Below are 16,084 nucleotides of genomic sequence, written 5' to 3' on the forward strand. Positions count from 1 at the left end.
TTTGAAACTGTACTGGAAATGCTTTTGCTTCAAGATGAGGTATTTTAAAGAAACTTACTGGGTTATTTTGTTCTGCAGGTGCTATACAGTACAGAGTCTGTGACACAACACTTCATCTGAAATGTCAAGAGGCTGAAGACAGGACTCAAAAGCGACTCCTCCAGTGTGGTCATCTTTGTTTTGTGTTTCATCATGATCAACATTATGGGACTCAGTTTCCATCTCATTGTCTCATCTTTATCTGATTCAGAGTTCATTTCGATGTCATCCTGATCCTTTGAGACAAGTTCACCATCACACAATGCATCCTTTTCAAAATCATATATTTCCATGAGATCTGCCTCATCAAAATCACCATCTTCATCTCATCATCGCTGTCAGTGTCACTGATGTGGAAATGTTTTGGCAATCAGGTTAAAATCAGGGCAAAATGTAAACTTATTGTGCATTTTATTTCTCATGAGAAACTTGTGTTTAAGTCTGAAAGCATTGTCTTTTGCTGACCCTAATGTATGAAATACAAATAACATACAAATACAATAAAAACATTTGAATTAGGTTCATGATAGATAAATAGTAATTTTGTACATTTTCTGGTGAAAAGTGTTAAAAACTAGACATAATTGGAGAAAAATATGATTGTGAATTTTGTTTTACAGATGAGTTTGGAAGAAGTGTTAAAGGGAGAGCTGCAGGAGCTTCCACAGCTCACGCTTCACCTGCTTCATGAGCAAAACAAAACCATAGTTTTAGAGTGGACCACAGCTGGGACTTCGGTCCAACCGGCTCTTCTTAAAGTCAACAAGGTTGTGTCCGTCACTGATGGGGCCTGAACCATCACTCTGTACGAGAGCAGGGCCCCCCAACTGAGAAGTGCTCACACCTATATCATAGGAGCCGACAAACTAAGAGGCAATGTTGGAGCCAAGAAGCTCTTGTTGGGCCCCGAGGGCTTCATAATGGAGACGGTAGTCATGGAAGTAAGTGATTACATTTGATTTATAGAATATGAATAATTCATTGTTTTTCCAATGTATTCATCTGTTGTTCCTGTACTTGGTGTTTGACACATATATATAAATAAACATAAGAAAACATGTTTTTTAAATCTTTCTTGATCTTATAGGTGACAGGCATAAATAAAGCGGGGGCGGGAGCTGCTGGCCCCGCCCTCCACACCAGTGGCCCCGCCCTCCACACCAGTGGCCCCGCCCTCCACACCAGTGGCCCTTGGAAACAATGAAGTTGGCCATCACCTGACAGTAAAAGGGGTGAAGGAGGTTGGTTTTTTGTTTTCTTTTTTTAGTTTTGTAAACATGGACCGGCCTCCTGCTGGTGCCAGAGTCAGGACTAAACATGGACCGGCCTCCTGCTGGTGCCAGAGTCAGGACTAAACATGGACCGGCCTCCTGCTGGTGCCAGAGTCAGGACTAAACATGGACCGGCCTCCTGCTGGTGCCAGAGTCAGGACTGAACATGGACCGGCCTCCTGCTTGTGCCAGAGTCAGGACTAAACATGGTGAATCTGTGTTTCAGTTTTATGCAGCTAAAATCTGGAACATTCTTCCTGAAGATGTGAGACAGGTTCTGCTCTGACAATGTTCAAATCTAAGATAAAAACAGTTTTGAAGAGTGGGTCCAGCATTATTATGGACATTCACATCTGACTACAGAGGACAGCAGAGGACAGGAGAGGAAAGGAGAGGACAGCAGAGGACAGCAGAAGACAGCAGAGGACAGGAGAGGACAGTAGAGGACAGGAGAGAGCAGCAGAGGACAGCAGAGGACAGCAGAAGACAGGAGAGGAAAGGAGAGGACAGGAGAGGACAGCAGAGGACAGCAGAAGACAGCAGAGGACAGGAGAGGACAGTAGAGGACAGGAGAGAGCAGCAGAGGACAGCAGAGGACAGCAGAAGACAGGAGAGGAAAGGAGAGGACAGGAGAGGACAGCAGAGGACAGCAGAAGACAGCAGAGGACAGGAGAGGACAGGAGAGAACAGGTCGATGTTGAAATAACAACTGCTGAAATTCTAAGTGTAATCAAAAGATTAAAGAAGGATAAAATCTCCAGGAATGATGGGTTCACCTCAGAGTGTATAAAGCTCTAAAGACACACCTCAGAGTGTATAAAGCTCTAAAGACACACCTCAGAGTGTATAAAGCTCTAAAGACACACCTCAGAGTGTATAAAGCTCTAAAGACACACCTCAGAGTGTATAAAGCTCTAAAGACACACCTCAGAGTGTATAAAGCTCTAAAGACACACCTCAGAGTGTTATAAAGCTCTAAAGACACACCTCAGAGTGTATAAAGCTCTAAAGACACACCTCAGAGTGTTATAAAGCTCTAAAGACACACCTCAGAGTGGTATAAAGCTCTAAAGACACACCTCAGACACCTCAGAGTGTTATAAAGCTCTAAAGACACACCTCAGAGTGTATAAAGCTCTAAAGACACACCTCAGAGTGTATAAAGCTCTAAAGACACACCTCAGAGTGTATAAAGTTCTAAAGACACACCTCAGAGTGTATAAAGCTCTAAAGACACACCTCAGAGTGTATAAAGCTCTAAAGACACACCTCAGAGTGTTATAAAGCTCTAAAGACACACCTCAGAGTGTTATAAAGCTCTAAAGACACACCTCAGAGTGTATAAAGTTCTAAAGACACACCTCAGAGTGTATAAAGCTCTAAAGACACACCTCAGAGTGTATAAAGCTCTAAAGACACACCTCAGAGTTTATAAAGCTCTAAAGACACACCTCAGAGTTTATAAAGCTCTAAAGACACACTTACTCCTTTAATATGATCAACTTTTAACTGGCATTTAAGAACGCTCAGATTCCTCCTAGTGTGAAAGAGGCCATCATATCCTTAATACTTAAAAAGGAAGGACCAATTGGACTGTGCCTCATCTAGACCTATTTCTATTCTGAATGTGGACTTAAGTCAAAGGATTGAAACTATAAAATCAATGTTTTGTCCAGATTGCTCGTTTCTAGAGGGAACACTTATAAGGGAGCTCGTTTCCAGAGGGATAAGTTTGGCATTAGGAATGGTGAAATCGAGGTCGCAAAGAATCCAAATGCCATTTACAGTCTTCTTCGTAAACACTTTAGTGCCAGCCTTTGTTCGTCTGTACCACTCGCTGACTTTTACTCCACATTACCTACAGAGAAGGAGGATCCTTATGAGTTTTGGTTGAGGTTGAATAGAGCTGCTGATGATGCTGTGAACTGTCTTAGAGAGCAGGGTAAAACGTTTGATAATCCCAGTGTTTGAAGTCACTCGTATGTTTATAAGGCACTGCCCCAGCAAGGATCTAGCTCTTACCTTTAGGTCCAAAACTATTGATAAGTGGTCCGCTCATGAAGTGCAGGAAGTGTTGGAGGAGTACCACCTTGAGAACGAACTGAGATGTTCTGGCAGGAAAACCAAAGTCATGGTGAACAAGGTTGAGCTTAGCCCTGAGGCTTCTCATGCCCCAAACGTCTCTGATAATTCAGCCCTGGAGAAGCTGATTACAATGTTGGAAAAAGTCCCTTTGCAAAACCAGTCTTCTGTTCAGAACAACACTATATCAGTGCAAGGCTTTAAAGTTATTGTCCCTGTCCTAGTTGTGCCAGGCCAGTCTGATGGCAAGATTTTGGGGAGTAACGTTTTGAAATGGCTCATGACTCAAATCAAAGACTCTGACCATAGTGACAGGTTGCCGCCTTTGTTGTCACTACTGTCCCACTCTGATCAGTGTAGCAAGGAGACATTGCCAGACAAGTTGGGCATTGCTAAATTGAGGAGAAGTGTCACACTCCAACCAGGATCTGAACATTTGTTGTGGGCAAAGCTACCAGCCACTAACGTTTCCGCTGTGGGTAGTTCAGTCCTTGTGGAACCCACTGAATCCAGAACGAGACCCGCTCAGATCCTGGTTGGCAGGGTTGTCACTACTCTCTATGGTGATGGTTGGGGACCTGTTAAAGCTGTTAATCCCACTACAAAACTGCTCACATTGAGAAAGAATGCAAAAGTTGCAGATGTGTCTCCTTGCTCATCTGTACAGGACTTGACAGAACCAAAACACGTCCTTGTGAATACTCAGTCCTCTCCGAGCTCACCGTCGCCCACTCAGAAGTCTGAGGAGGAGATTAGAAAAGTTCTCAGTGACATGAACCTTCAGGATCTTGACATCTTGTCCTGTGATGTGTCTTTGGAGTGGAAAAATAAGCTGCTGCACATTATTGAACAGTATGAGTCAACATTTTCAAAGCATAAAATGGACTGTGGTGAGGCGAAAGACTTTGTTCACCGGATTCGTTTATTGGACGAGAAACCATTCAGGTTCCCTTACAGGCGTGTCCCGCCATGCCATACACCAAGTACCTATGTTCCCCCTTTTCTATGAACGGGGGAACTACGCTCATACTAGCATAGGCTACTGGTTCAGGTTCCACATCCCCAACAGTTGTGCATAAATGTATGGTTTTACAGCATAAAATATAGCAGCGTATGACCCCAACCCTAACCCAGGTCTCGGGGAACATAGGGCTGACCCTTCAAAATTTAAGTGAACACAACAGGGCCCTAACCCTAACCTTATGAGGAATAGTAAAGTCTACCCAACAATCTGCACTTACTTTATTTATTTCAGACAGTGCACAATATAAATTAACCTTAGCAGGAGAGATGCACTGTACCAGGTTGTAGCTCAAGCTAATTTCCACATGTAGTTACTGAGGGGAGGAGCCTATTGTTGTTTCTTTTGACTATTGAATTTTTGGGCCGGTGGGCCAAACTTGTGACACTGCGGTCGGCTGCACTTGGAGCCTGGCATACGTGTGCTGTGGCTTAACCACTCCACCACGAGCCTATTGTGCATGTTTTAGTGGCAGGGGAAACAGGAGTACCCAGAGAAAACCTACGCAGACACAAGGAGAACATGCAAACTCCACACAGAAAGGTCCCAGGACCTTCTTGCTGTGAAGCGAAGGCACAAACCACTGAGCCACCTCAGTCAAAGGTTAATGACTGTAAACACATTGTGCACTTTAGTTCACACACAGCGTCAAACACACATCCATATGTGTCTGACCGTGGATAAACCAGATACAAGTCTACCGGGAGACATTTTGAGTTATTTACAGATTCTGAAAGTGTGAATTCAAAGCTTTCAACATCTGATCATATTTGAGTAAGTTGTGGTCATTTGAATGTAAACAACTCTCAAAACCATTCACTGAGAAAACGGCCTCTAAAGATTCTCACCTGAGTGAGCCCAGAGTCACAGGGGGCGGGGCTCATTTGCATCTCATTGAGATAAGCCCTCCCCCTGTCACACTGACAGCACCTCCCCCTACAGCTGTCACTCAAGACTCAAGAGGAGTGTTATTGATGTGAACTGGACTTGAATCAGAATTAGAAGTTACTATATTAAAATGGAAATACTTTGATGCTATTCAGGGCCTTTTATAATCTCAGAATCAGAATCGGGTTTATTACCATTTGTGGATAAACAGGATTCACAGGTGATTCAGTGCAACACAAACAACAAAACATTGAACACTGAGCACTAAACGGCATGATATGTACATAATGAAATATAAAAGGTATAAAGTTATGTAGTGCAATAGGAAGTGGTGATATGTACATCATAAAAATGTATTAATTAATGCGATAATAGATATGATATGTACACCATCAGAGTCCAATTACATCAGAGATCACATCCTCATCCTCTTCTTCGTCTGTGCACTCTTCTGTGCTGTGACTCTCGGCGCTGGGCATGTGATGTCTTTTGCCTCGTCAGCACAGAAAGGCCTGATTTTTTCATGCAGATAGGTCTGCCTGTCAATGTTCAGTCCAGGTGGGACCAGGACATGGAGATTGTCAACCGGAGGCAGAACTGCTGAATTGCGTAGTGCAGAGGCGCGCTGACCCTGCGCGACGCGTGCGGGTCAGCGCGCCTCTCCGTGCTGACCGGCTGCAGAGGGTTTGAGGGAAAGTGTATCTGTAGAAGACAGAGGGAGAGAGGGAAGGAATTAGATTAAGACATGTGACATTTGATAAGATATGATATTTCTTTATTGTCCACACATGGAGAAATTTCATTGTTGCAACGCAGGTTGATACAGAGGAAAAGGACAGATAACTTATAGGAAGTTTAAAAAACACTCTTAATAGAAGAACTCTTATAAACAAAATCTCCTATAGACAGAACCTCTCATTTCTCAATAAGGAATGAGGGGGAAATAAAGATAAAATAAAAACAGCTAGCGTAAGACAAAATAATACTAATAATAATGGTAAAATAAACACTATTTACATCAGTTATATGCACCTGAATGTGACATTATTGCGTGTGATAAAGACATTTATGTCCATTCATACTGTATAATTGCTATTCTGCATTTGCACTTTATTGTACATTTAATAAAGTGAAGTTAAGTGAATTATGTGTAATAAACAGTACCTGCTGTGCAAAGTTGAAGCTGTAATGCAATGGACTTCTGCAGAGTTTTTGATAAACTCCAGCTGTGAGCGCCAATTCTGAAAAGTGAAACAAAGAAGTTTGGAACGAGCTAAAGCGGCTAACGCGGGCTACAGTAAAAAACAGTAAAAAAAAACATGAAGATACAGACATTATACCGTCCCAAAACAGCTAGTTTCAAGAGACTACGTGATGTTAATTATTCAGAAAGTGGTCACATTAAATTCAAGCCCGTATTTATAATGGAGAGTGCACTGAAGCAGCATGTTAGCTTAGCATTGCTCCGTCTCTGCTACATGCGGTTGTGGAGAGACCGTGTCTGCTCTGGTGCCGAGGCAAGAGGCTAAAGAAACCACCTTAAACACAGCGTTAAAGCAATACTTTAGAGTAAAAGTACCTCAGTTCCGTTGCAATGCAGTCCAGGGAATGTAAGCTCTGGAGAAAGTCTGGAGTAATGAATAATGTCTCTGAGGAGGACACGCAGCTGTAGCCATGTGGTTCGCAGCTGATTGGTGGAAAAAGATCAACATGCGCTGGCTAGAAAAAGGTGACGCCCCCAGGAGCGCTGGAAAAAAGACTTGTAAACTACACATTTTTAACAGCTTAATGTATATGTTTAAGACAACCAATAGTGTTATCTTATTTTACAACAAACACTGTTAGTACTGAACACTCACAATACTGACCTAACCTAATACTGATGTGCAATTCCGTCATATGTGCAATTGCTGTTGGAATTCATGTGCAATCTATGTGCTGTCGTGACACATATTCATGTGCAATTACTGTCGTGATCACATGCAATGGTATTTATTTATGTATTTGTCTATGGGAGTTTTTATTTATTTATAGGAGATCTTCTACTGAAAGTGTTTTTCAGACTTCCTATAAGTGATCTGTTCTTCTGTATCTACCTCTGTATCTACCTGCGTTGCACCAGTGAAATTTCCCCATGTGGGACAATAAAGGAATATCTTATCTTATCTTATCTGAAGCACACAGGGGCTCATTCATAACTTCAACTATCACATTCTGCAAAAAAACGAAAATCACACATTTGAAAAAAAAATCTTATTTTGGCTTTATCTCTGTTTGGTCCGGGCCGACTTGTGGCGGTTTTTCCCGTGGTCGATCACATATGCAAACAACTAGAGCGCACAGGCCGTGTGTGTGTCCAGCATTCTCACATTTACACGTTTGTACACCACACTAGTTTTCTTTAGCCAAACAGAAATAACATGATGGTTATATTCATACAGTAAATAATAGGAACGCAGTCGCAGGACGGTGAGTGTGCAGAAAGTTGAAGCAAGAAGCAGAGAATCTCATTTACCTGTCCCGAATCCCACATTTCTTGTGTTGCTCCTTTAAACTGAGCTGCATTAAGTCTTATCCCAAGGACATATGCATAAATATATACAGTTATAGAATGTGGAGAGGGTGTGCAGAGGCAGTTCACCCCTGCAGGTCGGCCCTGCCAAACTTTTCCTGGCAAAAGCACAGTGTAGTTTCGATGAGACATGAGATCTACAGGGAGCGAGTGAAGAGAGAGGATTACGCACTGGCTACACCGGCTTTATACCTTTTGGCAAGGACTATATTTGCTAATTACTAATCAGACAAACAAAGTGTATAGAACACTGCAGAGGGTTTACCCAGGTGTCCCAAAATAATTAGGGGGAAAGTCAATATTAGTTTTTTAGGCCTTTTTTAATTACTTTTGGATAACTTTGTATTGTTAGTTTACATTTAAAGAACATACTGTGTATAATGCCAAATTCACTTTTGAATTTTGATTGACATTTATATTTTTGCAGAATCAATGAGCTAATGCAAAACTGTTCATCTGAGGAGAGAGAAGTTTGATTTTGTGCGGTTTTATGTCCATAAATCGTCACCAAATTCCTTCTGAACATTTCTGTCTCAAATCTCGTTCATTCCAACTATGTGCTTATATATTTCCCCCTGGTAATTCCCTCTGCTGCCACAAGGTTTTGTTCCACTGATGCTCACTTTTATGTTGAGCCCGAAGACTTGAAGAAGTGAGAGCACGTCTGCATCAGCTGTTTGTTTATCAAGACCCAAAATATGATCTCTCCAGGTCATAATGCATCTAAGATCATCCAAACCCAATGCTTTACATCACGAGAGGAGCAGAGAGGTGACAGAAATACAGCCACAAACTTGGAATTACTAAATGTCTTTTTGTGAATTTGTGAGAAGAGCTTTATGATTCAAAACTCTAAACTATAATACAGGTAGGATTTAGATTTGATTGAATGAGGGCCAGGCCTTTAGGATAAAGACTTCACAAAGCTTATAGGATAGTTTTGACAACATTGTCCGCATATTACTTACTGCATATTCATCTCTGACATATAATGAAGCTCTACCATGACGTTGCAACAACCACGAAGAAAAAGAGTATATGAATGTAAAGCCTTCACATCTTCTGATTTGACCATGGGCCAGGCTCGTGCTCTCTCCATGTACGCAGTAACAATACTAAATTCATTACCAAAATGCTCCTGCAAGAGTTGCTTGGCTTTAGCACAACCTGGTCCTGGTTCCATGTGTTGACAGCTCTCTAGGTTGACCTGCTGTAAACTGTTCTAGATAGAACAAGCCTGTACTGTAAAGGGTCTCCACTAAATGCTGGGATATCTCTGGGCAGTAGTAACATCAAACGCTGCTGCTGCACGAGAGCTGCTGTTATTTCATTTTGCTTGTTCAAAATGGAGCAGTAATCATCTTGTTGCTCCCGTTGAGTGCTGGATGTTGGGTGCGAAGGCAAAATGTGATCAGTCTCACTTTGAAGCCCCTCATTTCGGTTTACTTTGTCCAGTACATGTGTGTCATGCGGAGTTGTAACAGATGTGGCCGTAGCAGACGGTAATTGTCAGTTCAAAGTTTGAGTCTTTGCGTCCCCTTTTAATTCGTTTTGTTTGGCCATGGGATTGAGTGTGATTATTTTGACCTTTTCTTTCACTAAAGATGTCTGTTTTGTTTTTGATACATTTGAGCCTTCTGTTTCAGAAGCTCGGAAGACGGTTTAGCTTCCGATGCTGCTAGCTTTGCTTCCAGTTCTTCTTTTCTTTGTTTTATCCTCCTGCTCCTCTAGGGCATGTCTTTCCTTTAAGATTCATGCTTCTGCAGCAATGCAGCTCGGTCAGCTTCAGCCATCGATGTACAACTACAAGAGCTCTTCTTTGTCCTTATTAGAATCGGATGCAGCACATGTTTCAGGTTAACCACCCCTTTACCTCAGACATGACATTAACTTAACTTTATATTTTATTTATTATGTACATATCATGCCGTTTTTGGATAAAGTGTTCAATGTTTGTTGTCTGTGTTGCACCGAATCACCAGAACAAGTTCCTATGTTTGTGAATTTTTGTTCATTGACCAATGGCAATAAACCCTTTTCTGATTCAGATTTTTGCTTTAAACCATTATTTATGCCTTTCTACTTCATCGTCTGACAACATGTTAAGCAGGATATTATGAATACGTTTTGCATCACAAATCACATCAACAAATTTACCAAAGACCCTTTGAATATCCAAAATATTAACCTTACTATTTACAAGATCTGAATATTTTTTCTCAAAGTAACAACTTTATTTAACTTAGATTTCCTTTCGTTCTGTCGTTTTTAAACCTTTTCAGCAAATGCCTTCGGAGTCATTTTTACAACGCGCTTTTCCTTAACCACAAGTGCGCTCGCTGTATCGTCACTGTCCAAGTTAAAATTGTCTGATTGAACCCTGTGGGTAGATCCTCTTCATGCGCTTCTATTGCAATTCGAATAAAAAATTAGCACGACTATGTTCCCCAACATTTACAACCGATGCGTTGATCTTTACTGCGTCAAGCGCTGTGGAAGTACTGGCAGGTGAAGAGTACATTGGGCGTAGGATGAATCCACACAGAAAGAAGAGCTCGCCCCCTTAACCCTAACCCTCGTAATCGAACAGGTGGGACGACGAACTTGCCGCTCACCAGCGTCTCCCTCCCGTCGCTCACCGGCGTCTCGCGAAAGTTAAAAGATTCATTGCAGGGCATGATGAGCCGTCGACCCAAATGTTGAAATCCCCAAGACAAAACATTTCCCAGCTTTATAATAGAAGATAAAAAGTCACTAAAGTCCTTTAAAGACAGCAGCGGGACCAGGGGCCGGTAGACTAAAACACAGTAAAATGAACTTGAAAACCAACCTTGATCATCTGTGATTTGTGAGAAGTCAAAGTATGCGAGTTTATGACTTTGCATGTGTTACTGTCCTGGAACACAACCGCAAGGCCTCCTCTGCGTCAACTTGGGCGGGGCATCGCAGCAACTGAGCAGCCAACTGGGCAGAGTTCATTTAAATGAATAAACTCTCCCTCTCTCTGCCATGTCTCAGTAAGAAACATGAAATCAAGGTTTTGTCAAGTTAATAGTTCATTTGGCAATTGGACGGACATTCAACAGGCCGAGCAGGACCGTGGAGGTTCAGATGAGCGCGGCGGGACTGGTCAATGGCACGCGTTACGGTCAGGGTTAGGGTTAGGGTCACGTGATTCCCATCTGTTCCGCGAGGGAAGAAGCCGGTCAGCCGATGTAAACAAGGAAGCGCATGGTGCCGATGTACCCCAGCGCTCACAATTCCAGCGGCGTTCAGGCTCCAGGACAGCAGCCGCCATGACCCGCGCAGGCTCCAGGACAGCAGCCGCCATGACCCGCGCAGGCTCCAGGACAGCAGCCGCCATGACCCGCGCAGGCTCCAGGACAGCAGCCGCCATGACCCGCGCAGGCTCCAGGACAGCAGCCGCCATGACCCGCGCAGGCTCCAGGACAGCAGCCGCCATGACCCGCGCAGGCTCCAGGACAGCAGCCGCCATGACCCGCGCAGGCTCCAGGACAGCAGCCGCCATGACCCGCGCAGGCTCCAGGACAGCAGCCGCCATGACCCGCGCAGGCTCCAGGACAGCAGCCGCCATGACCCGCGCAGGCTCCAGGACAGCAGCCGCCATGACCCGCGCAGGCTCCAGGACAGCAGCCGCCATGACCCGCGCAGGCTCCAGGACAGCAGCCGCCATGACCCGCGCAGGTAAAAAAAATATTGGCTCCATATAAAATACGTATGCCTCATTAAATATGATATTTAACAAAGCAATAAATGTAATTTGCTGAAATATAACTGCTGTGCAATGTTCTTTTAAAAGATTCTGCTGCTGGGGATGCTGGACCTTCTGGGCCTTCAGCTACTGGCCCCTCAGCTGCACCCACAGGTGTGTGAAATAATAACAATTTCCTTTTTTTTTAGCCCTTGTCATCTAAATTGCTGTGTATTCTTTTTGTTTAGGCCCAGGGAGCAGGAGGAAGAGGCCCAGGGAGCAGGAGCGCAGCTCTGAGGAGTATCTGCTGGAGGGGCTTATGGCTCGCCATGCTACTGCTGCTGCTGCTGCTGCTGCTGCTGGTGCTGCTGCTGGTGCTGGTGCTGGTGCTGGTGCTGCTGCTGCTGCTGCTGCTGCTGCTGCTGCTGCTGCTACTGCTGCTGCTACTGCTGCTGCTGCTGCTGGTGCTGCTGCTGGTGCTGGTGCTGGTGCTGGTGCTGGTGCTGGTGCTGCTGCTGCTGCTGCTGCTGCTGCTGCTGCTGGTGCTGCTGCTGCTGCTGCTGCTGCTGCTGCTGCTGCTGCTGCTGCTGCTGCTGGTGCTGCTGCTGGTGCTGCTGCTGCTGCTGCTGCTGCTGCTGCTGCTGCTGCTGCTGCTGCTGCTGCTGGTGCTGCTGCTGGTGCTGCTGCTGCTGCTGCTGCTGCTGCTGCTGCTGGTGCTGCTGCTGGTGCTGGTGCTGGTGCTGCTGCTGCTGCTGCTGGTGCTCCTGCTGCTGCTGCTGCTGCTGCTGCTGCTGCTGCTGGTGCTGCTGCTGCTGCTGCTGCTGCTGCTGCTGCTGCTGCTGCTGCTGCTGGTGCTGCTGCTGCTGCTGCTGCTGCTGCTGCTGCTGCTGCTGGTGCTGCTGCTGCTGCTGCTGCTGGTGCTGCTGGTGCTGGTGCTGCTGCTGCTGCTGGTGCTGCTGCTGCTGCTGCTGCTGCTGCTGCTGCTGCTGCTGCTGCTGCTGGTGCTGCTGCTGCTGGTGCTGCTGCTGCTGCTGCTGCTGGTGCTGCTGCTGCTGCTGCTGCTGCTGCTGCTGCTGCTGCTGCTGGTGCTGCTGCTGCTGCTGGTGCTGGTGCTGCTGCTGCTGCTGCTGCTGCTGCTGCTGCTGATGCTGCTGCTGCTGTCCTCCCTTCACATTTTTGTAAATAGTTATTTGTTATTTTGTTGTTATTGTAAATAATTGTTCTATTTTTGTAAAAATAAATGTGTTTTTTATAAAACGTGTCTCCTGTATACTTCTGCACTTTCTTATATATAATCCTGGGTAGTTAAATTTTATTAATTTAAAGCTGTACTTAATGAATTATCCAAAAATAAAACTAATAAACAAAAAGCTGAGCTAATCACTGCTTTATTGATTTAACTTTATCTCATTCTATGTAAACAGCCTGGCATTTGGGCTCAAACTTGACAGATCATGTGGTCTTTGCAGACGTTGCCTATAAATATGAAAAACACTTTATAAAAACACTATATACAACAGACTGTGGACAAATGTACATAAACAGACTCAAATTAAGCTCTTTGTTGTTTAGTGCGTGGCACTTAAAAGAGTCGTTGTGGGTCAGTCCTGTGGAGGACATGACTACTCTCTGGGCTGCCATGGCACTGCTCCTTCTTCAGAGAAATGGGCCTTGAACACCTCCCTCACCCTCAAGGCCTCTCTGGAAGCGTTGTTTGCCCCGATCCGCCCCACACCTGGAAGTGGCTCCTCCTGTGCTCCAGCTCCCCACGCTCCAGGCACATGCTCCGGCGCTGTGGCCCGCATGAAATTGTGGAGGAGACAAGTCGCCTTCACACACTTCTCCACAACTTAAGGGTGGACTTCCAGGCGCCGCAGGAACATCCTCCACTGTGAGGTCCAGATCCCAAAGGCGTCTTCAACCACCAGCCGTGCCCGAGAGAGGCGGTAGTTGAAGACCCGGTCTTCAATGGGGAGGCGCCCACGTCCAGGAAAGGGTGGCATCAGATGTCTTTGCAGCGGGAAGGCTTCATCTGCCACAAAAACATGCGGCTGTGGGCCTCTGCCTTCAGCCCCGGGCAGGTTCTGGTCAGGGGGCAGCTGGAGAGTGCCTTCACGCAGGGCCTGACCAAAGGCTGAGTTGGACAAGATCCCCCCGTCACTCGTCCTCCCGTATCCCCCCACGTCGATTACCCGGAAACGATACCGGGCATCGACCACGGCCAGGAGGACAAGGGAATGATCCCCCTTATAATTGAAAAAGCTGGATCCTGAGTTGGGAGGGGCCTTCAGCCGGACATGTTTGCCGTCCACAGCTCCACAGCAGAGAGGGTAGTTCCACCGCTCTGGAACTCTGCTGCAATGGACCTCCAGTCCTCTGTGTGGGGACAGCCATGAATTCTGCCACGAGACAGTCCCAGATGACAGCTGCAACTTCAGGGACGATGGAGGAGACTGTGGACACACCAACCCTGAAGCTGCTGGCAATTGTCCTGTAGGAGTCTCCAGTGGCAAGAAAACTGAATAAAAACCAAACAAACAAATAACTATACATAGCCTAAATATAGTTTACTTGTACTTTTATCGAATATACCCCAATCGATTCTAAAATGGTGCACTAGAACAGGCAATATAAAGACATTTAAATAAAAATACACTTGCTGTTGTATGAGCGTCGAGCTGCGTTTTAATATAGTTGAAAATCCGTCCACTATTTACCCTGGTTACTTTTATTAGCTATGTATGAATACACTCTGTTATTACATGAATACTGACTGAAGACAGATGGACAGGCGCTCAGCAGCTGGAATCGAGCGCCTATAGTTGGTGTCCTGGTATGTTATCCTCGCACCAATGCGGGACAACAGGTCGTTTAACTGGGGACGGGACAGACGAAAGTAGCACTGAAAGCGTTGATCGTCGAGACGCAGCTCCTGCAGCAAATGGTGGAATTCACCAAACTCCGATCGCCTCTGCAGTATCTGGTGTTCCCAGGCACGTCGCCGCCGAGCCCGGCGCCTCCGTATGAGGGTTTTCAGAACCAAATACGTGAACACTTCTGTCTCTATATCCGCCATTTTCACCAACAGAGAGAAGCCGCCAAACACAACACCTCCACTGCGCATGCGCACGCGCCGAACGCGCGTCTGCTTATTATATTTCGGCTCTGCTCCGCTGCGTCGAGAACGCGGCGTATTTGCGTTTTTCTTCATACGTACTTGTGTCCAACTTCGCCAATATGCGCGAATAGGCGTTTGCGGTGTGAACGGGGCATGAGTCTTGGTTTGCATGTGGTCATGGCGGTGTTCCCACTACTTCCTGCTAGTTTTTATTGAAACTGTGAGTTGTTTGTCTTGGTTCGGACCAGATCTGTGTGCGTGTGTGTGTGTGTGTGTGCGTGTGTCCGTGTGTGCGTGTGTGTGTGTGTGTGTGCGTGTGTGCGTGTGTGTGTGTGTGTGTGCGTGCGTGCGTGCGTGCGTGCGCTCGCGTGTGTCTGTGTTGACCAATCAGGAAAAAAAGTCCGGTGAAGGCCAATCACAGTATAATTATGGTTGCTAACCAGTTGCTATGGCTTGAATGTGTGTGTTTTGTACATCTGAAAGTCTTAACCCTGTTCTAGTCCTGGACCGGGACTCGGACTGGCTCACGCTCTCCTATGGTTGTAGATCTGTCAAATTTGGTTTAGTCTCTTCCTCAGGTGTTCTTCTCGTTTTGCATATTTGAGCCTTTAATGTTGATGATTTTCAATATTTGTCCTTACTCCTCAACATTGGCCTTATGTTCTCAGATGCCTCGCCAAAAGAGTTCCAAGCGCTCTTTGGCCGTTCAGCAGCGCAGGGAGGAGCAGCTGAGAACAGCGGAGCAGATACAAATCGTGCTTCCCCCCTCGCATGCTCCCCCCTCGCTGCCCCTCCAAATGCAAGCCTATCATTGGTATACACGTTTGTCTGATTATTGTTCCCCTTCAGCTGGTACTGGCTCCCACCATTCTCCATGGAAACAGAACTGGCCAAAGTCTGAGGTTACCAACCATTGTTACAAATTGATCGTACCCAAAGTGTGTCCCGACAAGAAGGTGAACATGGATTTCTGAAACAAGATATTACTCATTTGACAGGGCTCGAGATCTGCAGCACACGCGCAGCACACGTGCAGCAGTGACTTAATGCTGGCATTTCCCGCTTATTTTTGCCCATGTGACACCAGATTTTTGTATATGTGATTAAGTATTTACCAAACTATAATAATTCAGTCAAAGCTGTGGGTTGAATGTATTCATTTGCATAAAGGTCTAAAATTAGTTCCAGTGCTCTCTCCATCTAATGTCTGTCCAGGACTCACTTGAGGCTTAAACTAAACCGCCCCTTCTTCTTCTTCCCCTCTTTCATGTCAAGTTTTGCAACACGCTGATGAGCTTCAGAAAACGTGCACAGAGGCCTTTTTTAAACTCACTCCACGTTGCGTCTCCACAAAGAACAGGAGCTGAGACTGTAGTGTCTG

The 16,084-nt window shown here is 45.5% G+C and overlaps 1 pseudogene; it reads right to left on the reverse strand.

Annotated features, from left to right (window-relative positions):
* Positions 1-13,207: 13,207 nt before the first annotated feature.
* Positions 13,208-14,661, reverse strand: LOC140350839 (uncharacterized; annotated as a pseudogene).
* Between the last annotated feature and the right edge of the window lie 1,423 nt (positions 14,662-16,084).

The sequence above is a fragment of the Eucyclogobius newberryi genome, unplaced genomic scaffold, assembly GCF_026437365.1.
Source record: "Eucyclogobius newberryi isolate DKJ021-1_F unplaced genomic scaffold, fEucNew1.0.hap1 SCAF_8, whole genome shotgun sequence".
NCBI lineage: Eukaryota > Metazoa > Chordata > Actinopteri > Gobiiformes > Gobiidae > Eucyclogobius > Eucyclogobius newberryi.